This window comes from Saccopteryx bilineata, chromosome 4, assembly GCF_036850765.1.
Source record: "Saccopteryx bilineata isolate mSacBil1 chromosome 4, mSacBil1_pri_phased_curated, whole genome shotgun sequence".
Taxonomy (NCBI): domain Eukaryota; kingdom Metazoa; phylum Chordata; class Mammalia; order Chiroptera; family Emballonuridae; genus Saccopteryx; species Saccopteryx bilineata.
Genome location: NC_089493.1, coordinates 125,188,205 through 125,215,325, shown reverse-complemented (window position 1 = coordinate 125,215,325; position 27,121 = coordinate 125,188,205). Strand labels below are relative to the sequence as shown.

General features: G+C 46.9%; 1 pseudogene; it reads right to left on the bottom strand.

Annotated features, from left to right (window-relative positions):
- LOC136335537 (SCAN domain-containing protein 3-like) overlaps positions 1–27,121 on the bottom strand; it is a 457,801-nt pseudogene that overhangs the window by 47,171 nt on the left and 383,509 nt on the right.

Sequence of the window (27,121 nt, the reverse complement as noted above, 5' to 3'; positions counted from 1 at the left end):
CAGAGATGAACAAGGCACCAAGCTGCCCTCTCAGCTGACTGTATCAGTGCTAGCTAGCCACAAGGGCGATGGACGGGGCTGCTCTAGAAGCACCGGGGAGGGAATCGCCTCAGCCTCAGGTGGGAGGGTCACGGAGCGCTCCGGCCCAGCTGCCATAGGTTGAATCTTAATGAGCTGGTAAAAGGCTAAAGTGTAGACCAGTGCCTTTGGACCCACCCAGAACTAGAGGCCTAAGTCCCTGGGTACCTGTGTGTGGGAGCCTGCAGAAGCGCCTGAGGCCCGGGGAGCCAATCAGCATTAGCTCCAAAGGAAAGGAAAAGTACAAAGTCAAAACGAATAGAGTCCGTGAAATACCTACAAAACATGCTATGGTGTCACCCAGCCTGCCGCATCCCCACCCCACTCTCCCCGCTTGTGGTCCCTGTGTTTCATGTGGCCTGTGGGTACAGTGAATGGAGTTGAGATAATTAGGATGAGGGCCCCAAAGAGTGCCTGGGGCCCCGGGCAATTCTAAAGCGGTGGGGCTGGGGAAGCACAGAGGAGAGGAGGAGGCAGATAAGGGAGCAGGACTTGCCAAGTGAGCCTGGGGGTGGGGTAGCACACCCAGTCTGCGGCAGGTCCTGGGGGAAAGGTGTATGTGTAGACAGGGCCGGTGGGCTTTACAGAAAGGGGCTGAGGAAGCAGGCAAAGCAGGGAACCCACAAGGAACTCTGGAATGGCTGGCCTGTGGTTTCGAGCACCCGCGTTTCTGGGTGCCCTGGATCTGGGTATCCATGGCATTCCAGCTCCCCCTGCGTGCCCCTCCACAGCCAGAGCCGGCGCCTCCAAAGATAAACAGGCATCCCACAATTCACTGCGGTTTGTTTTCCCTCCAACTCCAGATGGCCTATCTGGGGACGGGCGAGGCCCCCGAGTGTGGTGGTTGCTGGTTTTGATGAGCTGTGCACATATGGATACCCAAACATCTGGAGTGGCCATGTGCTGCTCAGGGAAGGCCAGCACTGGAGAGCCAATCGGGGGCCCTGGGGCATGGGGGGCACCAGCCCAGCCAGTGAGCACGGATAAATTATTCATGACCCAGTTATTTGTGGTGCAAGGAGTCCATCAGCTACTTTGATTAAAAATCCAATGAGTAATGAATATGCAAACGCCGGCGACTGCTCTGAGCAACAGATTTGTCAAATTGTCTATACTTCACCAAGATAAAGGAAAATCTCCTGGGGTCCCGAAATTGAAAAACCACACCATCAAATCACAGCATTATCTTAATTATCAAATCTCCTTGGCTGTGCAAATAGCCCATGTGAAGCTGTGTGGGGCAATGATGGAAAAATCGAGAGAGAGACATAATATTCGTCTCCAAAACCAGGAGGCCTGGCTACTGAGACACAGCTGGGTAAGAGAGAAGCGATTTTAATTCACGTGGTGACTCCGCAGCCATTTAATTATTTTAATCAGGCTTAATTAGTGGTAAATTTACAATGATATGCTTGATACCTGGCATTAAATCTTTCATGCATAAATGTTTTGTTAAAATGAGGAAAAGGCAAGTGGCATTTCACCAGCAATTACTGCTGAATGTTATAAGGAAGGATGAGGCTCGGCGATGATTCACGGACACAGGCGGGCACCAGGCTTGTGAGACACCTGCACACCATCCTTCATGTGCACCTACATGCATCACCACTGTCCTTGTCACTTCAGGGAGCACCTGTTTTGGGTGTTTGGAGTAGGGCAAACTTAGGGGTGTTGGCTCTGAGTCCCAGAGCTCTCTCTGCAGGTGAGGCTTACTAACTCACTCCCAGGGGGTTTTATCTGCAGTGTGTCAAGGGTCACCAAGCAGGGTGACTGATGTGGCCCTGGATAGTTTGTGAGCGCTGGGCACTGCTCTGCATATTGTAGCCTGGACTGGGCATGGTGCCACATAGGCACACAAGACGAGTCATCTGAGAGAGATGGAGCCTTTGTGTCTTTGCCGAGCTGTGCTGTGGCCCAGCCTAGTACTAACTACTTGTGGTAATGACTTCTTGTTTGCAAAAGAGGCCAAGTCTAAGGCATGTCTTGCTCAGAGCTGCAACAGGTTGCAATTTGTTCAGAGTGGGTTCGAAGATCCTGACAAGATGTCTCCCTAGTCCCCTCCCTGCTCCTGTCCCTAGGCCCAGTATCTGCCCCATCCCTTCCTACCTGCCATTTCTTTACCAGGGATGGAAGACAACTTGTTCTGTGCATTCCGAGACCAGCTTTAGCTGCCCCATTCTCCTCAACAACCTGGACCAAGATGGCAGGGCTAGACAGAGCCATGTGGACAGAGAGGAGAGAGAAGGACAGGAAGGGAAAGATGAAGCCACTGCCAGTCCTATTGTAGACACCTGTGACACTCTGACATCTGGCTGGCCCTGCGCTTGGCCACATGCTGGCTCAGTCCTTGCCAGGAGTCAGAAGTCCTGAGTGTGTGACCAGGGACCACATGGAGGTACCTGCAGGTCCCTGCTTTTACTTTTGACCTCCCACTCACTCTGCAGTGGTTGGTGCCCCTCCCACTGGAGGAGGAGCTGTGCTCAGCGAATCAGTGTACTGTCTGCTGCCTCCCGCCCCACCTCCCTTCTCTCAGTCAAGCCCTTGATCCCTAGTCACCTTCCCTCCCCAGGCACCTCCACATTCTGCTCCCTTCTCATTAGCTCAAGCTTCTCTTAATTCAGTGCTAATGCCTTTGGCTCTGACTTAACCACGTCCCGGGAGAGTCCTGATGTTACATTTCCTAAGCTCATTTTGAATCTCCAATCTATGGGGTTATGTTTCCTGGCTGCAGCCTCTTAATGGGCTTTCAGAATTTTCTACCTCAAAAGATGTGACTATTAAGGAAACCTTTCCTATTTTTAAATTAGTTTTTCATTTCACTCACTCAAAGGAGCGTCTATGTAGCCAGGTGACCATGAACACCCACTAGACTGGAAGTTCTGTGAGGGCTGGGGTCTCATCAGGCTTGTTTATCTCTAGTTCTACATAGTGCTCAGCACACCAGGGCACACAGTGGATCTTGTTGGATTGCTTGAAGATTGGACCCTGCCCAGCATGTAAAATCACTTCTTCAGGGAGACAGGTAGTCAGGGTTTCGTCTCCAAGCGTGAGGCTCTGTGTCCTGCCACGACAGCACTGGGACACAGTGCGTTTTTATTGGGTAGAAAAAACGTGCATCCATGATTCTATTTATTCCCAAAGGGGAAACATGGACACCCCATAGTTATCCTATGGCTTTGTTTCCCCTGAAACAACAGCACACACCCCAAGATGTACTGAGCTCCTCTTCGAGAAGCAGTGATTTGGGGGCTGACCAGGGTGCATCATGTTGGAGCCAGAATGCAGAAGCCCCAGGCAAGAGACAACTGGGAAAGGAGAAGACTTTTCAGATAAGATTGTGGGCACAGAAAATCAGACCCTACCTGCAGTGTGGGAATTTGGAGTCTCTGGGAGGTCACAGTGTTACACATCACACGCCTCTTACGAGGTCAGATCGTGTGGAGCTGAAAACAACTCTCTCCTTCCAGTTTGGAGCAACACAGGAACTGGCTGGTCTCCATCTCATCATCCTACAGTGAAACCACCCAGCCGGGCACTGTCAGCATCCAGTGCCTCTTAGGGTCTTGTGAGCAAACATACCTGTAAAGACAAGGATCATAAGATATTTGAGGACAGTCTTTAACTTGAAAAGCAGATGTCAATAAGAACCAATGGAAAAGGGGCTCAGAAGAAAGAGAAACAATGTAGGCAGGAAATAAAAATGCCAAATAAAAATGTAAAAGCTCAGAGAGGTAAGTGATGACAGATTGTCTATGCAACAATAAAAGGATGTTATACAAAAGGAGCAGTCAGAGAGATTCTGGAAATTAAAATGAACACAGCAGAAATAAAAACTGTGGTGTTCCTGACCTGTGGTGGCGCAGCAGATAAAGCGTTGACCCGGAATGCTGAGGTCGCTGGTCCGAAGCCAGGTTTGTCTGGTCAAAGCACATACGAGAAGCAACTACTGTGAGTTGATGCTTCCTGCTCTGCTCCCCTGTCCCCCTTTCTCTCTCCCCCTCTCTCGCTCTCTGCTCTCTCTGAAATCAATAGATAAAATCTGAAAAAGAAAATCTGTGATGTAACTATGTTGCGACTTTTAGAGGAGAAGAAATATGTGTGAGTATTATGAGTGTGAGTGTGTGTATGTCTATGTGTTAATATAAAAAATTAAATCTTCATCTTCCACAAGGATGATTTTAGATAACACCGTTTTTTGTTTTTAATCAAGAACTAGATGTATAAAAAACAACAACAACAACAAAAGAACTAGATGTATAAACATCTTACCTAGCAATCAAAGGTAAATCCAAGAAGAACTTGCTAAAAATAAGTGATTTGGGGAGTCAGGAGTGGGAGGGTGTGGAGCAGGGGACTGCTGCTTCTCACCAAAAGCCTGTGGGACCATTTGACAGTTTAAATTATGATACTTGTATTACTTTGTTAAAAATTCAAATCAAATTTAAAAAGTTAATTACAATGGCATTTGCGATCTGAACAATGTGCTGAATCTAAGCTCTGCCCTTTACTCCTTAGTAACCTTAGGTGAGTGCCTTAATTTCCTCATTTATAAAATGAAGACCAGTCTGCTTGGCTTTCAAGCTGTTCTGAGAATTCTGTCATCTTGCAAATATGGAAGTAAGATTTCACCTGGAAAGCTCCATCCAAATGGAGTTAGCAAGGCTGTAAATGTTTAACCTGCTGTTGAGTTTGGCCAGCAAAGTAAACTACTGTGGTCATGCTTTTTGGATGGCAGTGTTCAACAGGGCAAATCCCTTTTGGTTGTAAAGGCTTTAAATGTCTCATTCTGAGACAGACTGTCTCATCAGAAATACTAACATATTTGGATGATTTGCAAAACCAGGCACCAGATAAATTTGCTGCCTCCTAAAATAGTTTTGAGATATCTGTAGGACAGGCCCAGACCCAAACACATTCATGATGGCAGCCAAGACCATCTTTGGCACAACCATTGCCCTCTGGCCTGAAGCCTCTTTCATCACCATCCTAGACACCTAGTACTGCCATCCTTGTCCCTCCTCCCCCAATCCTTCCTCTCCAAACAAAGCCTGCTCTCTGGGAGGAACTGAGAACATAACACACTCTGGGGTTATATTTGGCTAATGATAGCTTCCGTCAAATTGCCCCTTTCCAGGAGAATGTGCATTTAAACATGGAATAACATATTAAGCTAAAGAAATAAAGCTCTAATGGTGAGTTAATGCAGAAAGCAGACGTTAAAGCATGCTAAAATATAAAGTATATTTTGGAGAGTGAGGCATCCTAGTCCTCCTAAAATTATATCACACATATAAATAGAGTTGGAATATCCATTTCCACATCACCCCCTCCTGCCATGGACTCTGCTCTAAGCCTCCAAACACAGTTTGCACTTCAAATTAACAGAATGCTGGGATTTCACAGAGAGTCCTTGGAAAGGATCCTCTCAAACTGCCTTCCTGGTGCAAGCCCTGGCATGTGATCGTTCTCCTTCTATGCCCACAGCCACTTTCTTTCTTCAAGACCCACGTTACTGTGGGGTGGTCTTATTATTAGAAAATACTTCGTCTTACAATCTGAATCTATCTCCCCTAATTTTAACTTATCGGTCCCATTTTCACTCTCTGAAACAAAAGAGAACAGAAAGAGGAGTCTCTTCTTCAGTAATGGTGTATGTTTACAGGAGAATATTGCTTTGAATGGCATTTTCCAAAGGGCATCTCATTGGACCCTAGTTCCAAGAGATGCTGCTAAGAAGTATGTGATGACATGGTTGGGCAGTCAGAAAGGTTTGAAGAACGCTGAGCTAACTGAAGTTACTGGAGTTTCTTTTTTGTTTGTTTGTTTGTTTGTTTGTTTTTTTTACAGAGACAGAGAGTGAGTCAGAGAGAGGGAGAGACAGGGACAGACAGGAACGGAGAGAGATGAGAAGCATCAATCATTAGTTTTTCGTTGCACATTGCGACACCTTAGTTGTTCATTGATTGCTTTCTCATATGTGCCTTGACCGTGAGCCTTCAGCAGACCGAGTAACCCCTTGTTGGAGCCAGCGACCTTGGGTTAAAGCTGGTGGGCTTTTTGCTCTAACCAGATGAGCCCGCGCTCAAGCTGGCGACCTCGGGGTCTCGAACCTGGCTCCTCTGCATCCCAGTCCGACACTCTATCCACTGCGCCACCGCCTGGTCAGGCTGGAGTTTCTTTACTGAAGAACTTTTGGGGTCTTTTTTATAAGCTAATGCACCAAACCATGCTCTGAGAATGCGATTTAGAATGCTATGCTTTCTAAACTTGTGTAACCTTAGGATATTCCTTCAGTGGGTGCCTTATGGGATTAGTGGGGGAGGGGAGTGACTTGGTCCTGAAACACGGGATCTGGATTGGGAATTGCTGGTGTGTGGGAGCCAGGTTCCACAGACTCACAAGAGCCACTGTGTACATCTGTCCTCATCTCCATGCTCAGTGATGGAACATTGGGAACCTTCCACAGCTCCGCACTCAGTACTGGCATGCTGGAAGTTTGAACTTTGCCACGGTGGGAGTGTCAACATCCAAGAAACTGACAAATGCTACAATTCAGGGCTCTGTATTCCTGGAGAGAGTATTGTTAATCACATACCCATGCAGTGCTCAGAGCCTGGGGTTAAGGCCATCAGGTACCAGACGTGGGACAAGGCATCCCTCCTCTCGGCCCTCTGCCCCCTCCATCTGATTTTGTGAACTCTGCAGTCCTTTTCTGCTTTGAGAGACACTGTGACCCCTTGCCGGTCTTTCTGGGTTTGACCTCCCCAGACCATCTGCCCATGCTTCATATGTCATCATCTCCAAATCTCTCTCCCACCTGGTTGGCTACTCAAGGCCAAGTGGCTTCCATAGGTCAGTTTTCTTTTCATATAGAAGCTTCTGGAAGGAGGCATCATTCTCCAGATCTGTCTTGGACAGTGTGAGCCAATGAGCTATAGAGCATTCAGGTAAAGGGAGGCATTTGGAGGGAGAAGACACCTGCACAGGACAGTTTGACATCTTCAAAATGGCATGTTTCTGTCACTGGTGTGGCCACTCCTGCCTCCCACACTCACACCAGGTGTCATGAAGTGATGATAGGTCCATGTTCTGAGGTGCAGTATGAGCCCCATGTATTGTGGGACCTTGAGTAATTAGATTCTCTGTGCCGCATTCAGTTTCTTTAGCTGTAATCTTGGGAAATAACAGTGCTTCGCTATATGGTGATCATCAGGATTAAATGAGAACACATGTAAAGTGCCAAGGATAGTGTCTGTCATATATGTGCTCCACAAAGGACAGGTGTCATGACTTGCTGTTGTTTTTAATCAATTCTGACACTTCCCACTGTCCTAGATGCAATAATGCCCTGCCCAGAGCCTCTTGCATCGGCCAGTCCCCACCGCCACCCCTACCTCAGCCGCTGTGAGTGGTGGAGGCCAGTAGCTCACAGCTGCCCTTTTTCTCCAGCTCACCTCCCAGAGCAGGTGGAAGCCTTCTCCCCTCTCTGAGGAATACCCAGGAGGCCACAGTCTCCTCCCACCTACACTGGGGGTTTGGCTGTACCCAGAGACTGACTGACACAGACACACCAAAGCCTGCCTTCGCTAGGGGACAGCTCAAGCCATCATTCACACGTCACAACTGTGAGTGGATCAGGCTGCAGCTGGGCTTCAGCTGGGACCAGGTTTCTGTTCAGTGTCTTCTCCTGTGTCCCTCACTTTCTTACAGGTTCCTGTGGAGACCACCCCTCCATTGATGACGACAACCATGACACTGTGTCTGACGTGGACCCTGCCTGTGCTCAGAGTCAGCATGGAGGGAGACCCACTGCTCACCTGTGCTCCAGGTGCCACTGTTATCTTGGCTCAGTCGGACGACCGTGGGACTGTTGGAGGTACAGGGCCAGCATGAAGGAGGCACAAAGGTGAGGCTGAACAGTTTGGTGAGGAAAGTAGTGAGAGATGGAGCTAGACAGGTAAAGCAGGACTCAGGAGTATATGGCCTTCTGTGCTGAGTCCAAGGTTTGAGTCAGGTGCCCAGCATGCCAGGGCCAGCTTTGCCCACCAGGAGCTGTGGGAATGGGAGGCATGACCATGCATCTTCACTTCACAGGGTAAGGATTATATGAGATAACATTCTGTATATTTTAAAGTGATTGTGGTTGACACCTGTTGGTTTTGCTTCTCAAGCACCTGTTTTGCCCTTCCTGAGGTTGGCATTCATGTGGTCTGGGTGAGCCCATGCCAATCCCTCCCCTGAAAGTTGGCAGAGTCATTATAATCTGTCCATAGGTGGGCATATGACCCAAATTGGGCCAATGGTAGTTATCCCTTTTTAAAGAAACAAGCCACCATCTCCTTCTGGTATATTTCTAATACCCATGTAGGGCTGGAATGGCTAGAGGCCACTGCTGTCAACACATAGAGAAAGCTGCTCTGGGAATAAAGTCAACACAAAGGAAAGCAGAAACCTCTTTTCCTGGTAACATTTATCTGCAGAATCTGAAATCTCCTCCCGCAGAAAATTCCTTTAAAAATTACATATACATTACAACAAATATTTATAAGATGCCTAACTGAACTTGCAAAATATATAGGAAATTGCAAGGAATTCAAAATGAAAATGAAACAAAAGTTAGAGCCTTTGACCTATACATTGAGGTTGTAGCTGCCTCAGGGTGGGGTGGGTAGTGTCGTTTCTATAACTTGGACTTGAGATCGGATCCTCACAGGGAACATGAAACCAGGCTTTGATTCTGCACTGAGTTTGAAACGAGGACCCTATAAAAAGGTGGGATCCTCCAAGCACTGTGTTTAGAGCAAGGGGTTTTTCTAGACTAGAAAAATCTCTTCCACAGGGAGGACATGGGAATGCTGTTTGTCTTGATCTGAGCTCTGGAGAGAGGAGTCTCCCCTGGTAATGTATAATGCCAGCCTCTTGTCTTGTGAGGAGTTGAGGTATGTCACAGTGCTATCTTCCCAGTCTGGGAATTCCTGAGTCTGTACAGTAACATAAAAATGATGCCTGGCTGGGTAAGAATGCCTCTGGGGGACTGGGTGAAAGTGAACTCATGACTCTTTGGCAACATACCGTCAACCCAAAGGATTTCCCACAGATAGAGCTCCACTGACAGTAGCCTTATAATCCTATATAACAAACAGACAAGGAACCTACCTACCTTGAGTGAAGGTCAGGAAACTCAACAAAGAGCAATACTGGACCCTAACACCTTCCACTCACAGACTGCTAGGCTTGAAATGAATAAATAGGTAAAAGAAAGAATCAGTCACATAAAAAAAAACAGGACAGTGAGGAAATAGCTTACATGTTGCAAAAAAGGACCTGATAGAATTCATTATCAAAGAATGATAAAAAAAATATTTTAAAATAAATTTAGAGTAACTTATGTGCACAGTGTTAATCATGAAAAAATACAATAATTGATATTTAAAAATGAATGAGTTCAAGACTGGATTAGACACAAATGAAGAGAGGACTGGTGAACTTGAAAATATAGCTAAGGAAATACTTAGCATGCAGAAAATTAGAGATTTTTGAAAGAGTGGTTAAGGGATATGAAAGATAGGATAAGAAGCCCCCCACCTAATGGGAATTACAGAAAAAAATATAGAAAATGAGAGGGGAGAAATATTGTACAATATATTGGATAAGAATTTTTTAGTATTACTGATAAGTCTTAATCCTCAAACTCAGAAATCTCATGCAGTCCCAATCAGGATAAATAAACCCACCCTTTGAACCTCACATCTTCTATTAAATCTGAAGATCTCAAAGACAAAGAGAACATCTTAAGAGAGATAAGAGAGGAAAGATAGATTATTATAAAGGAATAACAATTAGCAACTAGAGAAGCAATAGCAGATTTCAATAGCAACTATAGAAACAAAGGGAAAATGCAATGTCTTCACAGAGATGATTAGAATTCTAATTAAGAATCACATAGAAGGAAAAGTAAAGGTTATTTCAAACACAGACAAACAGGGGTTTCTACTAACAGATCTTCTTTGAAAGATCTATAGCAGGATTATATCAGGAAAAAGAAAATTCTACCTAAAAATAAGGACTGAGATGCAAAAAGAACTGGTAAGCAAAGAAAATGAAAAACGTATGGCTATATCCAGTAAAGTATTTTCTATATAGAATATAGTCACATACCACATAATGATGTTTTGGTCAATCATGGACCACATATATGGTGGTGTTTCCAAAATATTATAATGGATCTGAAAAATGTATATTACCTAGAGACATCATAAAGCCATAGCAAAATGTATTGCTCACAGCTATTACATAGAATAAGGATATAGAGAATGGACTATTTTTGTACAGCCATATAATGTCTTTATGTTTTAAGCTGTGTTATTACAAAAGAATTGAAAAGTTTTTAAAAAACTAAGCAGCTTATAAAGTAAGAGAGTTACTGTAAGCTAAGTTTAATGTATTATTGAAAAATAAAAAATATTTTTATATAAATTTAGTGTAGCCTAAGTGTGCAGTGTTAATCATGAGTGGATCCTGCAGGACTGGAAGTGGCTCTGGGTGAGTCAAGGAGAGAGTGCTGAGTGCACGTGAAAGTCTAGGGCATTACTGTACACCATGTAATAAATTATTATAAACATTAATACTTTATAATAGCAGCCTGTGTCTTGTGAAGGCTGAAATATGTCATGGCACTGCCTTTGTGGTTTGGGAGTCCCTGGGCCTTCACATTCATTCAGCACTCTCTTCCTGACTCACCCAGAGCCACTTCCCATCCTGCAGGTTCCACCCATAATAAGTACCCTATGCAGACATACCATTTTTAATCTTTTTTTAAACCATATTTTTACTATAACTTTCCTATATTTAGATATGCTTAGATACACAAACACTCACCATTGTGCTGCAGTTGCCTGCAGTACTCAGTAGAGTAACATGCTGTGTGGGCTTATAGCCAAGCAGCAGTAGGCTAGACCAATGATTTTCAACCAGTGTACCACAAGAATTTTTAAAACATGCAAAACCTGACTGTTTAGTCAGGGACACTGACTTCTTTTCCCTTAGATTGTCAAATAAAAAATGACAATAGCCAACACAAGAATGGCAGTCTGGTGTGGATGAATCAAATTTATACCTACTTTTTTGTCAGATATGCAAAAAAATGTATTTTGTGGTGTGCCACAGAATTTTAGTAATTAGTTTATATGTGTCATTAGATGAAAAACGTTGAAAATCGCTGGGCATTTAGCCTTGTTATGTAGTAGTCGAGACTACCTAGGTTTGTGTAAGTACACTCGATGACGTTCACACAAGGAAATCACCTAACGATGCATTTCTCAGAACATGCCCTTTTCATTAAGCAATACAGTGTATTGTGATCATATTAAGCAAGTAGGGATATGAAACAATGTGGATCTAAAGTACTGAATAAGAATCACATGTAAGATGGAAAGGGACTGTCCTGGCCTGGTGCTCAGTTAGTTAGAGCATCATTCTGATATGCCAAGGTTGTGTGTTTGATCCCTGGTCAGGGCACATAAAAGATCAACCAGTGGGCTGACAGCTGTCAGGGAGTTGGGGGGAGACTGGGCAAGGGGGTGGAGGAATTGAGCAAAGAAGGACAAAAAAGGGGAAAAAGAAAAAACTCATAGACACAGACAACAGTGTGGTGCTTGGTGGGTGGGGGTGGCGGGGGTAAGTGGTGACAAACGGAGACTTGACACGGGTGAGCACAGGACAGTGCACAGAGGTGCGTGGTAGAACTGGGCACCTGAAGCCTGTATCGTTATGTTAACCAGTGTCACTCCCATAAATTCAGTTAAAAATAAAAATAAAACACCATCTATTTATTTTACACAATGTAAAAAAAATCAGCCAAGGAATGTATAGATAAATGGAACAACAAAATAATGTTTTTCTCTCTTTCCCTCAAATCAATAAATTAAAGAAAAAAGATGGGAAGGGGCTGATAGTGGTTAAAATATTCTAAGGTCTTATATTGTTTGATGATACAGTTTTTTTTTTCTAACTTCAGACTTCATGAAGTCAAGTATACATGTTTTAAAAAATTAAGGAAAAACCTAAAACAATGAATGAGGTACAAAATAATAAAAGGAAAATAAGGGAATAAAGAAACAAGGATCACTCAATCCAACAGAAGAAAAACAAGAGTAGAAAAAGCAGAGTAAAAAAAAAAAATGCAAAAACAAAATGGTACACACAAACCCAAGTAGATTAACAATTCAATGGATTTAACTTTCTAGTTAGAACACAGAGATCATCCTACTGGATTACCAAAAAAAAACAAGAACAAAAATATTAAGGTCTATATTGTTTATAAGATATGTGTAAATCATAAAAGACACTGAAAAGTTGAATAGAAACTTCAGAAAGAGTTGTCATGAAGGAAAAGCAGACTTGCGAGATAAAGGAAGAGGTGTTCTGGGTGGCATTGGTTCAGCCTCGGAACCCAGCCTCTCCCCTTGAACATTCAGTTATGTGACTTGTCAATATCCCATTCCTCCCCACCATTTTGATAAACTTGTTTGAGTTGGGTGTTTTCACATGTAGCCAGAGAATGACAAATCAGTGCAGAGGCAGACACAAAGGGCCAGGTGAGAGTCGCGTTTCAGAACTTTGTCCAGTGGTGAGAGGAAGAGGATAAGAGAAGGCAGAGGTTGAAAATCAGCAGCAGACAAAGCAGGAGGTGGGGGGAGCTGGATTAAGGACGTGCCGGTTAAAACTGGGGAAAGAACCCATGTAGAAATTCTGACTTATGTAACTTTAAAAGTACTCAGTCAGCCTGACCAGGCGATGGCGCAGTGGATAGACTGTTGGGCTGGGATGCAGAGGACCCAGGCTCGAGACCCCGAGGTCACCAGGTTGAGCGCAAGGTCCCTGGCTCGAGCAAGGGGTCACTTGGTCTGCTGTAGCCTCCCGGTCAAGGCACATATGAGAAAGCAGTCAATGAACAACTAAGGTGTCCCAATGAAAAACTAATGATTGATGCTTCTCATCTCTCTCCATTCCTGTCTGTCTGTCCCTGTTTATCCCTCTCTCTGATTCTCTCTCTGTCTCTGTTAAAAAAAAAAAAAAAAAGTACTCATTCACACAGCCCCAGCAAGCATGCTAGAGTTTGTAAGACACTCAATGTGTCTAGCTCTCCTCACTCTGTCCTGAGGAGGGCTTTTCAACAATACTTACAGGTACTCAGCCATCCTAACAAAGGTCATGAAAATAACAGAGCAACAATCCCCATAACGATAGCAAGAATTCAGTCACATGTTAGATGGAAGTGACAAGGATGTCTGAAAATCTCTATCTTGGGAATAAGAGCTCAATAAACATAAATAAAGATATGCTCTGCAGCTAAGACTAGTTGACTTATATATTTATAAATATCCCAGCAACCCAGGGAATATGGGGTGTCTGTAAACAGAAGATGTAGGGGTATCTTCTACCTTTCTGAGCTTGATTTTTCTTCTAAAGATTTTTTTTTATTTATTCATTTTACAGGGGGGGGGAGAAAGAGTGAGAGAGAAGGGAGGAGGAGCAGAAAGCATCAACTCCCATATGTGCCTTGACAGAGCAAACCCAGGGTTTCGAACTGGAGACCTCAGCATTCCAGGTCGATGCTTTTATTCACTGTACACCACAGGTCAGGCCTTGATTTTTCTTCTATAATAAGTGAAGCCTTGGACCACTCACTAACATTTCTTTTCATTTTGAAATTCTGTAAGTTTATTTTTATTTTTTAGATTTTTATTTATTCATTTTAGAGAGAGAGAGAGAGAGAGAGAGAGAAGGGGGAGGAACAGGAAGCATCAACTCCCATCTGTGCCTTGACCCGGCAAGCCCAGGGTTTCAAACTGGTGGCTTCAGTGTTCCAGGTCGACACTTTACCCACTGAGCCACCACAGGTCAGATCTTTCTTTTAATTTTTTTCAAGCCTAAGCCATCTGAGTAGAGGATTGTGTGTGTGGCTGCGTGTGTGTGTGTGTGTGAGATCAACAGCCTCAAGCGGCCTATTTCCCTCTCAGCGTCCCCAGCTGCAGATGCTACCTGTGTGTGCCTGCACAGCCTGTTCATTTGTTCCTTCCTCTCTCCCCTCCTCCTCCCGCTGCCTCCCTCTCCTCTCCCCGGAGCTCCGCGAGACGCATGAACATTTCTCAGTTATGTGATGTTCTCAACAGGAGGATGGAGCCAAATAATGCTGTTTCTAGTTATTACCCTGATGAATCACAGGGGAACAGCCTTCACCAAGGTAGAATGGCTTGCATAAAATATGTTCAGTCAATTAAAAAAAAAGAAATTGAAAAATAAGATACCACCAACATGGGGCTCTGAATTATATAGGGTTTATGCAGCGATTCCATTTGCAATTCAAGCAAGAAGCGCACCAGAGGTGCAGGGTGGGGGGGCTCCACTGCCAGCTAGAAACCTTGTGCCTCAGATGGAGCTTAGGGGAAAGGGGAGTGTGGATGGTGCTGGCCCCCCTGCCTTCTCTGCACAAGAGGTCTGTGCTAGAGCCGCTGTGGCCCCTATGGAGCACTGGCTTGCCTGCGACCTCTTCGGCAGCCACCAGCCACGGTAGCTGTGTTTCATGTCAGGTGACCCTTGCCCCACCTCCTCAGCTGACTGGCTCAGGCATGCACAGCGATTCAAAGACACCAGACTGACCTAGGGGGTGGTCCAGCACAGCAAGATAACCCGAGCCAATCGGATTCTGCTTTTGCCTGACCCTGGAACTATACTTGGACTCAGTACCAAGAAGTGTGGAAAGAGCGAGCATGGCACAGTGGAGTCGGGGAAGGACTGCTGGGCCACATACTGTTGAACCTGGGAGGGAGCAGAGAGTCAGAAAGACGGGATGGAAGACAGGAGACGGCCCTCTGGGGAGCTGATTGGAGGAGCTACGTGCCAGGCGTTGTTCTAGAAGCTGTAAAGAAGAAAAGTTCGTCTCTCCATGTGGGTGTGCTTCAGTGGCCCTGAGGAGCTGCTGTGGTTGGCACCTGTGACATGCACAACTGTATGTCATTCCCTATCGATTTCATGGTCCCACAGCCCCAGACAATTATGCTTTGGGAATATCCGTACCCACTATGGCAGGTTGCAAGAAACTGAAGTGAACCTTGGGTCACTTAAGCAAAAGAGGAGTTTGAAGGCTCGTGGAGCTGGAAGAGCTGGCAGGCCGCCCCCCAGAGTAGAAGGAGGCACTCTCTGCACTCCTCTCTGCTGTTGTGCTGGGCTTCTCCTGCAGACAGACCCATACAGGGTAGGAAACAGCTGTGCCCACACATTCATACTCCCAGTTCAGGCTCCTTGGGGAGAAAGAGAGCGATCCCAGGGCAAGTCCTCACCAGCTCGGCAGGGTCAGCTGTGCCCCCAGACCAGGAACATGACTAGCCAGGCCCCCTACACAGCCACCTTACGCCAGAAGGGTAGATGTCTTTACAAGATGAAGGGAAATAGAAGTAGAAATATGAGAGGAAGCAAGAGTAGTTACCATAGCCTAATGACAAGTCACAGAAGAAAACCTCAAAGGGCCGAGGCCAGATTTTGGTTCCAGGCTCCTAACTCACTTGCAGGCCTTCCTGGAGCTGGGGCAGCATTTGGAGAATGCATTTCCTAATGTGTCACTCTGAGTCTATTTACTAATCATCCCGAGAAGGGGGCTGGTGGAATACATCAGGATAACTCGATTGTAAGATTTTAATGACATCACATGGAAACCTCAGGAGGCCCAAGCCTCGCCTTCGATCAATGTACACACCTTTCACTCAGGCCCAAGTGACTGGAAATCATTTCGCTCCTGGAACTTCTAAAGGTCAGGAGTTGAATGCTTCAAGAAAACCTCTTTCTCTATCACAGGAAACCTCTTGCACTGAGAGTCCTGTCAATCAGAGCAGCCAGGAGGTCTCACACAGGGTGGGCTGCTGGGAAATGTGGGCTGTGTGCGATTCTTCCTTCTTTTTTTATTTTTTATTTTTGGCTTGGCAGTTGTATGTGTGTCTGCATGAGAGAGAGAGAGAGAGAGAGAGAGAGAGAGAGAGAGAGAGAGAGAGAAAGAGAGAGAGAGAGAGAGAGAGAGAGAGAGAGAGAGAGATGGGGAGCCCAGAATCCAGAATTTGCTTCTCTTTCCCCAAGCCATTACATGGTGCCAAGTTGGAACTCTCAGAGCAAAAAAGCCCCCCCCCCCCATAAAAGGCCTTTTCCAGCTTGGGTCCTAGTTTGGGAAGGAGACAGGGAAAAGCTGGGTTCACCACTGAAATGAAGGCATCCCCAAGTCCACCCCAGACCCCCAGTTTTCTCTTCAAGAAAGCCCTCTTTTTTCAAAGCCCCCTATGGCTCAGGGCTAGTGTCTAAAGTGCAAATGAAGCCCCTCCCCCCCACCTCCTTCGTGCCCAGCTTGGCAGGGCCTCTAAAGCTATGTGTTCACGTCGCTTACTGGCCTGCAGCTTAATGACATGCAAATGAAGGGACACTGTTTGTCAAAGGGGGCCTAATCCCTTTGTTCCTAGCTGCCAGCCCAGCAGCCTTTTCTGAAGTGGTCTGGCTGTGAGGACAGCTGCAAGGTGCCAGTGAGGAGTGCTGGGCAGCACAAGGTTGCCTGGTGACCACGGCAGCTCCCAGGGGGCTCAGGTGGCAGATGGACCTTCAGAACCAGTACCACAGCAGTAGATGCACCTGCCTCCCAAGGACTCTGGGTTCTGTGAAAAGCATGTGACCTTGAGCAGGGGGCTTCTCTGGGTCCACTCCTCTCCTCTAAAATGAGGCATTTGTTCTTCAACCTGTGTTCTGCCGAGGGGGTGCATGCTGGCTGGTCTCCAGTCTGTCAGAGCAGCTCAGTTCTCCTCTGCCTTGTAAATTGGGGTTCTGATTTAAGCAGAATTTTAAAATTTAGGATAAATATTTGAAAGCATTAGGTGTGTTGACTCACCATGCCTTTCCTACTTCTCGTGAGCTGTGGTCTGTCTCACAGGGACGCTGTAGACAGTCACACCCAGGCACCTTTCCACCTCACGGACCACGGACAGTGAGTCAAGCCGAGTGTCCAGCCCAGCATGTAAAGTGAGTTTCTCAGAATCACACAGCTAAGTTAGTGTCATGCTGAGGTCACACCACAGTTTACAAATCCTAGATGGGCGTTCACTGCTGAAATGCACCATCTTTGAGATTGGGCAGGGATAGGAAAAGGATCTGGCCTTCAGTCGATTCCAGACCCAACATGACCAACATGACACAGGCACGGATATGAGAAGTCAGAGTTTGGTGCTCAGATTTGGTCAGCCGTTGGATGAAGACTATGAGACTAATAGAAACTTTGGGCTTTTTGACTAATCGTGTGTGTGTGTGTGTGTGTGTGAGAGAGAGAGAGAGAGAGAGAGAGAGAGAAAGAGAGAGAGAGAGGCAGGCTGGGTGATCCCACCCAGTCCTTGTCATGTTAACTAGACCCTGCCTTGTGCTTGTGTGCATTTAACAAACATTTCTGAGCACCTATGTGGAGCTTGGCACTTTGAGGGGCATTCCAGGGCATCACCGATTCCATCCTTGCTACCAGGCCCCAGTAATCAGTAGGGCAATCAACACACTCTGGCCAGGGCAGCCTTAGTAAGTCTTGGTTGTAGAGTGAGGTTCAGCTTGCAGTCAGCCTATCCCTGCCTGGCATGTCTAGACTGAGCGGACCCAGTGTCTACTGATTAGTCTTGAGCCTCCCTCGGGTTCAGGGATGTTCCTACTAGTTTTCTGTAGACTCTGAGTCAGGACTTTCAGCAACACTCATTGAACCTTCATGCAAGTCTTCAGACAGGGATGATTATCATTCCCATTGCTCAGCTGAGCAAACTGAGGCTCAGCAAGAGGGAAAAGTGCCATCACTAGGTCAGCAGACTATTAAGTGGAGAGGAAGGGGACTGAAGGAAACAGTATTTATAATTACAAAGCTGTTGCATCCTCTACTGCATCCAAGCCTTCTCTATAAAAGCTCTCTGAGGACAAGTTAACAAAACAACCACGACTCCAGCATTCTACTAATAACAAAACGGAGGCAGCTAGGTTGTGTGAGAAGATCAACAGGAGGAAGGAGCTGGTGTTCCCACGCCCTCGTGGTCCTGCAGGCCTCTCTGGTCTTCGGTCCTCCCACTCGGACACGAGGAACTCAAGCCAGCCGCTCTGTGAGTTCCCTCCCAGCCGTCCCTTCAGGTCGCCATGAACTCCCCACACCTCAAGCAGATCCTTGGCTGAATGATAGTTCCTAGGACTCAGCAGAAAATGATAAATCTGCTGAAATTTGCAGAGAACTTAGAATTTGACTGTTTTTTAACCAAAAGCCGAGGATGCCAGAGGGGATATTAACTATCTGTGAGGTTTATTGATCTCGGTCGCAGGCTACCTGGGAAATAATTAGAGGTCAACATGCAGCACAAAATGAAATTTGCAGCTGTGAGATCAACCATTTGGAAATATTCCCTTGCCCTTTTACCTCCATTCTTTGTCAAGAGAAATCATTCTGGGAAACAGAACCAGTGTGGGGCTAGGGAGCCAGGCATTGTGCATGCAGGGGTGGGGGCAGCAGCCACCAGACTCCAGTTAGCATAGCACTGCCCAGAGGACATTGTCTTGGGCGTCTGAAGGCCATCCTGGCCTGCTGCTTACTTTCTATGGAATTTGGGTCAGGTCACCCCATTCTCTGAGCTTAGTTGAGATTTTTTTTTTTTCATCTGAGAAAAACCCATCCTGGGTCTAAGGCTCTTTCTTGTTTGGCTGCAGCCACAAATGGTTCTATGTGATATCTCCCTCCTTAAAAACACTCTGAGTTGCTAAGTGACAGATATAGGTCTATTTCTTCCCTTACTAACCCTTTGTTCCTACCTGCCAGCCCAGCAGCCTTTTCTGTTCCAGCTTCCAGCACCCTGTCCTGCCCTTCACCCTAGACCTAGTTTGGGCTCACCCTTAGGTCCCAGCCAAAATTTCAACTCATAATGACTTAATGTTTCTCCATCTAACAGCATTGTGTTTTAACAGGAGACTGGGGGGGGGGGGGAGGGGAACAAAAACCACAATAAACCTGTGAAGCTAGGGTTTCAGACACTGTGACACCCAGGATTAGGAAGCTATTCTTATTTCTTTTGTATTTATTTTATATTTTAAGTGAGAGAAGGGAAGACAGTGAGACAGACTCCTGCATACACCTGTACGGGGATCCACCCAGTAACCTTGTCTGGAGCCAATGCCTGAATCAACTGAGCTATTTTTAGTGCCTGAGGCTGATGCACTCAGACCAACAGAGCCACTGGTTGTGGAAGGGGAAGAGAGAGAGAAAGAGGAGGGGGGGAGGAGAAAAGCAGATGGTCATTTCTCCTATGTGCCCTGACCAGGAATCAAATCTGGGACGTCCACATGCTGGGCCAACCCAGGCCTGGAAGCTGTTTTTAGATGGGATTAGGGAGTGATGTTCTAAGCTCCCCAATCCAACCCATTCATCAGATACTTGGGGGAGATTCTAGGTTGAGAAGAGGTCAACAGCTGCCTTCTAGCCCCCATAGGTTAATATAGTATTTTGCATACCCTACAACTTTCCCCCAAAGGGCTCAGTATTCAGAGAAAAACATTTTGGGCAATTTTGAGCTGGTCCTCATCCTTTATTTTAGAACTGAAGACTCTAAAGCCAAGGTAACTCGGGAAAGACAGAGATGGCCCAGGGCTTGGGGCTTCACTTTTGTGCCCAGGTTTTTACGCCACCTTCCTGCTTAGTCTGGCCTCGCCAAGGCCCACTTTGCAGAGAGCTTTCAGTAAGCCACTGTCCTGGACTCAGCATTCCCTAGCACACCCTGCGAGATGGAGTTGGATATTGTCACCCTGCCTTTCTCCAGGCCCAGTTGCAGGAAGTTTCAGGACTCCCAAGGGGACCCACCTGAGTGAAACATAAATTCTTTTTTTGTTTCCCCCTTACTGGATCAACTCCATCCTTGAAACATCACTTAGTGGCTGAGCCTGGTGGGCGGCACCTGGGATGCTGCTCTCTGAGTAGTCTGGGCAGGCCATGCCAGCTCTGCGTCTCCACGCAGCCACACCTGGGGACCCATGTTCCTGGCATTTCTGCCTCCAGCGGGTGAGGTGGGCACACATACCTGCTCTTGGCTGCAGCCCGGCCCACCCATGCAGCGCGGGTGTGTGTGATAGAAATCTGGTGGCTTGGAAACAAGGCCACGTCTTTACCCTGCAGTCCCTCTGTCCACTACAGGCGGCCCCCACACCTGTGTCTGCAGCCTCTGTGACCTCTCTCACACGAGTTGTTACCACCCTGAAACCAAGGTTTCATTGGCTCCCTTTAGCATTGCAATAGTTTCTAGTGTTTCTCTCGGCTTCTGCCAGATGCACATTCCTCCAAGCAGGCCTGTCTTCCCCCTGCTACTCACAGCCCTGAGCCCTCACTCTGTGGGCATGAGTCTCTCCACACCTGGCTCTGAACTGTTCCGGTACTGGTGTTGGTCATGCAGCACTGTGAACACACTAAAGACTACTGGATTGTGCCCTTTAAAAGGGTGGATTTTATGTCATACGAACTATATCTCCATAAGGCAGCTATTAGTAAAAAAATAAATAAAAACAACTTTCTGGGCACTCCCTCTGTTTATTGCACTGTTTCTCAAACTTTTCTGCCAAAGCCTGCAATTGCCTGTCTCTATCATTCCCTCATTCACTCACTCGCTGAGCAAGTACTTAATGTGCATTTTCCATGTGTCAGAAAAATGATCAAAACAAGGGTGAGCATACCCTTGTGTGATTTGGCTAAGCAGAAAATTTCTTCAGAGTGTCAAGATTTAATTTAAAGCAGCATGTATATTTTGCATTCTCTGATCATTTAAGGCAGCATATTACCCCCAAACTCTTCAGCTAATATTGCTGGTCTGAGAAGATGCTCTTTGCCAGCCCAGAGTCTCGTGTTCCCTTTGCTCCAAGCCCCGGTTCCCCTGGGAGGACTTTAAACTGTGGAGGTGTTGTGGTTGCTCTCTAGCAGCTCGCCCACTCCATCCCTGGGTAGCAGCTTGAACTTGGGGGTTTGCCCTCAGTCCAGAGGAAGTGCCTGATTGGTGTAAAGGAATACCTTTTGTCCTCACCAATGGTTGGTTCAGGGAAGGTCATGCGATCCAATTTTGGTCCATGAGACATTAGGCTAGCGTTTCTCAAAAAGCCCTCTTTGCTCTCAAGAGAGCTATGGGAAGCTGTGTTCTCTTTATCTCCTGCTGGCAATGAACAAGGAAATCCTTTGCCCAAACTATTGTTTGCAGACCTGTTTGTTGTTGTTGTTGTTTTCATTAGAGCCAAGCAGACATGTAGACAGAAAAGATTGAGCAGGAGTCTTGATAGAACTGGACCTGAAGCTCACCCAGCAGTGTAATTCAACATAAAGTAAGTTGAGTTTGTATTACCAAAGCTGTGAGCACTCTAATGACTGGAAAGGACTACAGGTCAAATCGAGATCCTTAGCCAGGTTTTTCAGGCTCCTATAATCAGCTCCTGACCTACCTCATCACACTTGGGTAGGTCAGCAGCTCCTCGTCAGCTGTTCCTTCAGATTACCCACCGTTCCCTGAACCTACTGTATGTTTTACTATCTGCCTTCTTTTGCTTGTCCCTTCTGTATCCAGGGGCATATCTGGAGATGGGCTGGGGGGGGGGGTCCTCAAAGCACAAACAGCTGCCCAGAGTATGGCCTGCTTATTGGGATTGGGCTGTGTCTGCCTCTGTCTGAAGAGAAGCCTGGGACCTCCCATGCGGCCTTCTTGAACTGAGCCAGGCCCCAAATGGGCAGCTCCTGGAGAGACAGGCAGTGAGGACGCAGAAAGAAGTGGGGGTGTGAGGGAGAAAAGTGGGAGAGAAGCAGGAAGGGGGCAAACAGGGAGACAGTCAAGGGATATTAGAGGGAAAGGCAGGGAAACAAAAGAGGGTAGAAGGAAAAGGGAGGAGGGGAGAAGGATAATGAGCGGGAAGGAGGGGTGGACAATGGAGGGAAAGGCCAGGAGGTGAGTGGAAGCTGCTGGCAAAGAGTGGGAGTGGGGAGGCAGGGTGATCAGGAGCAGGGCAGAGCCAACAGCATGCTGTGTGAGCGCATCCCTGCGTTCCGGGGGGAACAATTTTATCAACAGCACTTTACCATACAAGTGATTCTCATCACAGCTGGTGCTCGGTGGGCTGGGAACAGCAATAAAAAACAGTTTTACTAGAAAAAAATCAACCAGGTTATTTGAAAACACTGTACACATACATCTACTCAGGCCCCAGTGGGAGAGGCTAGGTGTGCAGACAGCTCCACAGGGACCGGGGGCATGGCCCTAGCATGGTGGTGCTGGGGACAGACCTCCACCAACACACACGCGCGCGCACGCGCGCGCACACACACACACACACACACACACACGCACGCACGCCCACATGCACGCACACACACACACAGGCCATATTAGGAAGTACACAGCTATTAGGGTGGGGCTGATCTGAACTCCCGGTAGAGCCCAACCAACCTGCGGGGCTGGAGGGCTGGAGGGCTGGAGGTCAGCGCCCCTGGCAAGGCTGGGGGCCAGAAAGAGAGGGGGCTCCTCCAGAGCTGTGCTGGACAGCGGCCCGGGCCAGGCGCGCCCACATCTGTGATCCCCGTCCTCAGAGGCACTCTCCGGACTACACGGAGCTTATGTGGCACACACGGCCTCAGGAAATGAGGCCGTGCCTCACAGAGAACCAAAGGAGGGAAGAATCAAAGAATGTCAAAAGGATTGTAAAATCACAGAGAGTGACATTTTAAAGGGTCTCCAAAGATCATCTGAGGAGCAATGTGGACTGTACTGTTTCAAACCCAGGGGTTCGGGGGGCGTGCCTCGCTGGGGAAGTGGCAGGGGTGCAGGTGGCCGTGGCTCTGGCCCCACCTCACTTTTATGGTGGTCAGAGCAATTCTGTTTTCATTTTCTTTGTCATTTCATATCGGGGTTGTTATCAGTTTGCTTTTGACAACATGTAAAAGTAAAACAATACAAAGGAATACAAGATCGATCTTGTTCAACTCATTTTGCAGATGGAGAAACTGAGGGTCTGAGAGTCAGGATGTATGCCTCATTTCACGGGGTTGTTTCCACAAGCTGTTTGTCTTCCTTTATTTAGTGGGGAGGGGCGGTGACTGGAGGCCAGTGGGTGCTGGGGAGTCTGTTATCACACCGAGGCAACCCTGATGCACACACCAGGCTTATGAATTTCTCCAGCTAGCGAGAGTCTTTGGGCAGATAAGCAACCCTTCCATGGCTAATGTAGTACTTCCATAACGTGGTTATGGATTCAAAGTATTTGAGAGGGGAGGTTTTATCATCTCCCTGTCTTTTTTTCTTCTTTTAACCATGTGACTCTCCATGGTGGTTTACTTGGAACCTGAGTGTTTTATAAACCAGAGTGGATTTAAACTTGATCACCCCCAAGTTTTATTGCTTCTGCTGGGTGACAGTGTAAATATTCCCGGGGTTGTTAATGTTCCCTCCCTAATGTGAACAGGGAGTAAGGTCTACAAACAAATGGTTTGTTGCTAACGGGTTGGAAAATGCAATTTTGAGGTCTTTAATTGAAACTAAACAGAACAGCACCTTGGCTTTGGATATTGGTGGGATATTTCTCAAAGTCTAGTTTACCAGACCTCGCCTTATTGCCTCTGATAGCATTTCTGTGAAGTAGGAGGAGCAGAAACTCCACTTTACAGAAGAGAGAACAAAGACTTTATAAGGACAGGTTTGTACACAGTGCTGGAGCCATAATTAATGCTTTAATTTCAGGCTAAACGGTGTGTTCAAACCAGCCAAATCCCACTGCTGTTTCTAGGGCTTACTAAGTCCTGTCTGGCCTGGAGGAGCTGCAGCTGCAGGATACAGATAAGGGAATGGAAACTTACGGGGACCGAGTGCTGTCCTGAAGGTTGGAGGTCAAAGGTTCCAAGGCGGGAGTGTGAAGGAACAGGTGTGCAAGCCTGGGAATGCCAGGCTTCCCAGCATTGAACATGAAAAGTGGAGCAACTCCTCATCTGTCAGGGCCACACAGCACCCCATCTCCCATATACTCGAATGAAAGCACATTGAGCACCTTCTATGTGCTCCTGCACCCCAGCTGCCTCGAGTTGCTCCATTCCCTTTATTATAACTCCCCTTCTGAATAGTACTCATGTTTCTGAACTTTTCCTGATCTCTGAATTTCACCAACACCTATCCTTCCTGTGTCCCATGTCCTTGATATATAGTTTCTTACCAGCAAACCTGGTAAATGAATTTAAAGTAAGCTCTTACTAAAAGGCTGATAATAAATACATATGCTCTCTCTTCTATTGAAGGAGTAAAAGCCCTCTGAAATAATGGAATCCAGAAAGACCAGCATTGAGTCCCACTTTATCACTTACTGGCTGTGTGATCTTAGGCAAGTCAATTAACCTCTCTGAGCCTCAACTTTCTCCTCTGCTAAAAAGAAAAGAGGTGAGTGTTCTACTGCATGATTGGTGCAAGAAACAATCTTCTTCCTTTGTCTTTTCAATGTTCTTGTAGAAAAGACAGGCTAATGGTGGGGCTTCCCCTCTCCTAACATATTTTTTTCCTGCCCTGGAAGGATCTGTACTCTGATTTCCACCCACTCAGCTCTCATTCCTTCCCCAGTGAAGACACAGCCTGACACTCAGCACAGATCCAGCTCTGGTGAACACACCTCCTGCTTTTGAGTATTTGCGTGGAGGCAAAGGTGTTGAAGTGCTTGCGAATAGTTGGTTTTCTTAAAAGTGGTTACATATGCCCTCTGTGGTCCTGTCTAAGTTTTATTTTCATTGAATGAATGCCTGAATGCCAGCAGATGGTGACCATGGGATCTTACCTGGCCTGGAAGTGCTAACAGATCTAATCCATGGTCGGTGGTTGGGACAGGTGGCCAGCACGGTGGGCTCAAGTATTTTTGGTAAAGGCAATTGGGTCTCCACTCTGAGGAGAGAGCACATTATTGATAGAAACAAAGAGAAGGAGAGTTTTACAGACACAAACACACAGAGAGTTACAGAGACAGAGGTGGAGACTGCAAGATAAATGAAGGCATGGAGACAGACACAAGTCACAAACCTAAAGAAAGACTGTGAAAAGTAGGGTTGGCCCGAAATGATCAAGAACAAGATGCACTTAATCTTGGGAAGTTTTATGGAGTATGCGGGAAGGGAAAAACACAGTTCTGTCCTCAGAGGCCTTTTGCGTTTGGCCCTGGGGCAGGGTGCTTGCCTATGTGAAGCACAGTCTCCACCTACCCTTCAGCACACTAACTCACAACTGGCTGAGGGAAGGTTTGGTGCATGGAACACACCTCTCTGCTCCTTCAAATATGCCAAAGCATCGAGCCCAACTTCACCCAAGCCTCCTGCAATTCCTTGGCTTCTCTTTTTCTGACCACACAGCCAAGGGATCACTTACTTTCATGGTAAGTATTTGTGCATCACTTCTCTTAGGCTATAAGTCCCATGAGCTAGGACCATAGTTTAGCAGCTGGTGCACCTCCTGCAGCTCTTTGCAAAGGGGTGAGCAACCAGAAAGTGAACAGTACCGACTGACTAAGGAGGGACAGAGTCAAGCCAGTTGTTTGGAACAGGACCCAGTGTCAGAAGGGATAGGTATGAGGAGGTAACGACTTCACTCCTTCCCTTGGGGGATTTTTGTTTGGGTGGGGGTGGAACGGAGGGAGCATGTGGGGAGGAGAATACATGAGGTGTGAAGGGACATGTTTGTCTGTCTACCCTCTCCTTGGGGAAACCATCATTCTAAGGGTCTGTGAATCAGGTGGGCATGTGTTTCACCTGAGTGTTCATGTGACTGGACCTGGCCAATCAGAGTTCTGTCCTCCTCTGTGCTCAACTTGACCCATAAAATTAACCATCACAGGTACTCATCCATTTTTGAATAGGCTAGTATTTGATTCAATGATGTGGTTCTAAGAAAAACTAAACAAGGCATGAATGAATGAATGAATGAATGAATGAATGAATGAATACACAGCCTAGAGGCCAAATTCTATTCTGATCCAATCAACAGAAACAATAAAATAATTTGATTGAAAAAAATAGATATCTAAAGATTTGTCTCTACCCTTGGGATAAATGCCACTGGTATTGCTATGCACTGAAAACCCTTTGGACGCATAATTTAAAGAGTCCTCGTCCCTTGGAGGGTCACCTTCCTGTGCTGTGTTCGGGGAAGAGCATCACCCTCAGACCTGCTCTCAAGGTGTGTAGGGAGGCTGTGGGAGCCACCACTGGCCACACCCGCACCTGTCTCTCTCCCTGTGACCCTGCCACTACTATGGCCTCAGTGATGGAGTGAGGGGGAGCTTCCCGCCGCCTCCCCACCCCTTAGTCTGGAAGGCAGTAAGGAGGGGTGTGGACACCTGAAAGGAGTCCAGAGGAGAAAGTGAAGCTCCAGTGTAAACACGGCCCTTCCCACCAAGAGAAAACAGCACAGCGATAGAGCACGTGTGGGTGCCCCGGGTCATATCTCCTCTAGTCACTGAGCCCAGTGTCCTCCCTCACCTCCAGTCCATGGAATAACTCTCTGGCACCCTTTAGGGGAACCCCTCTCTTACCCACAGGGCCGGACCGGCTTTAGGACAAAACCCCTTCCTCACCAGCCTGTTGGTGGGACACTATAATTCCCCAGCCTTACCTTTCCCAAAGCCCTAAGCATCCAATTTTGAGTGACACTAACCTGAAATTGGGCAAAGAGTTTGGGGATAGTAGGCCTAACCCAGGGAGGTTCTGGGCTCTGCTCTAGGGCCTCCAGTTCCCCAGTTAACCAGGCTAACCACACACACACACACACACACACACACACACACACACACAATACATACCACTTCCAAGGAACAAGGGGGACAGCAGGGTTCAGATCCATTGAAATGTAGAAACACCTTTCCCTACATAGGTTCCCTGCCGTCTGGGGACACAGCAGAGCTGGATCCGCTTCCCTGTTCTTCCTCTGTGCACTGGCCAGCCATCCTGGGAGAATGGTCACAGCAC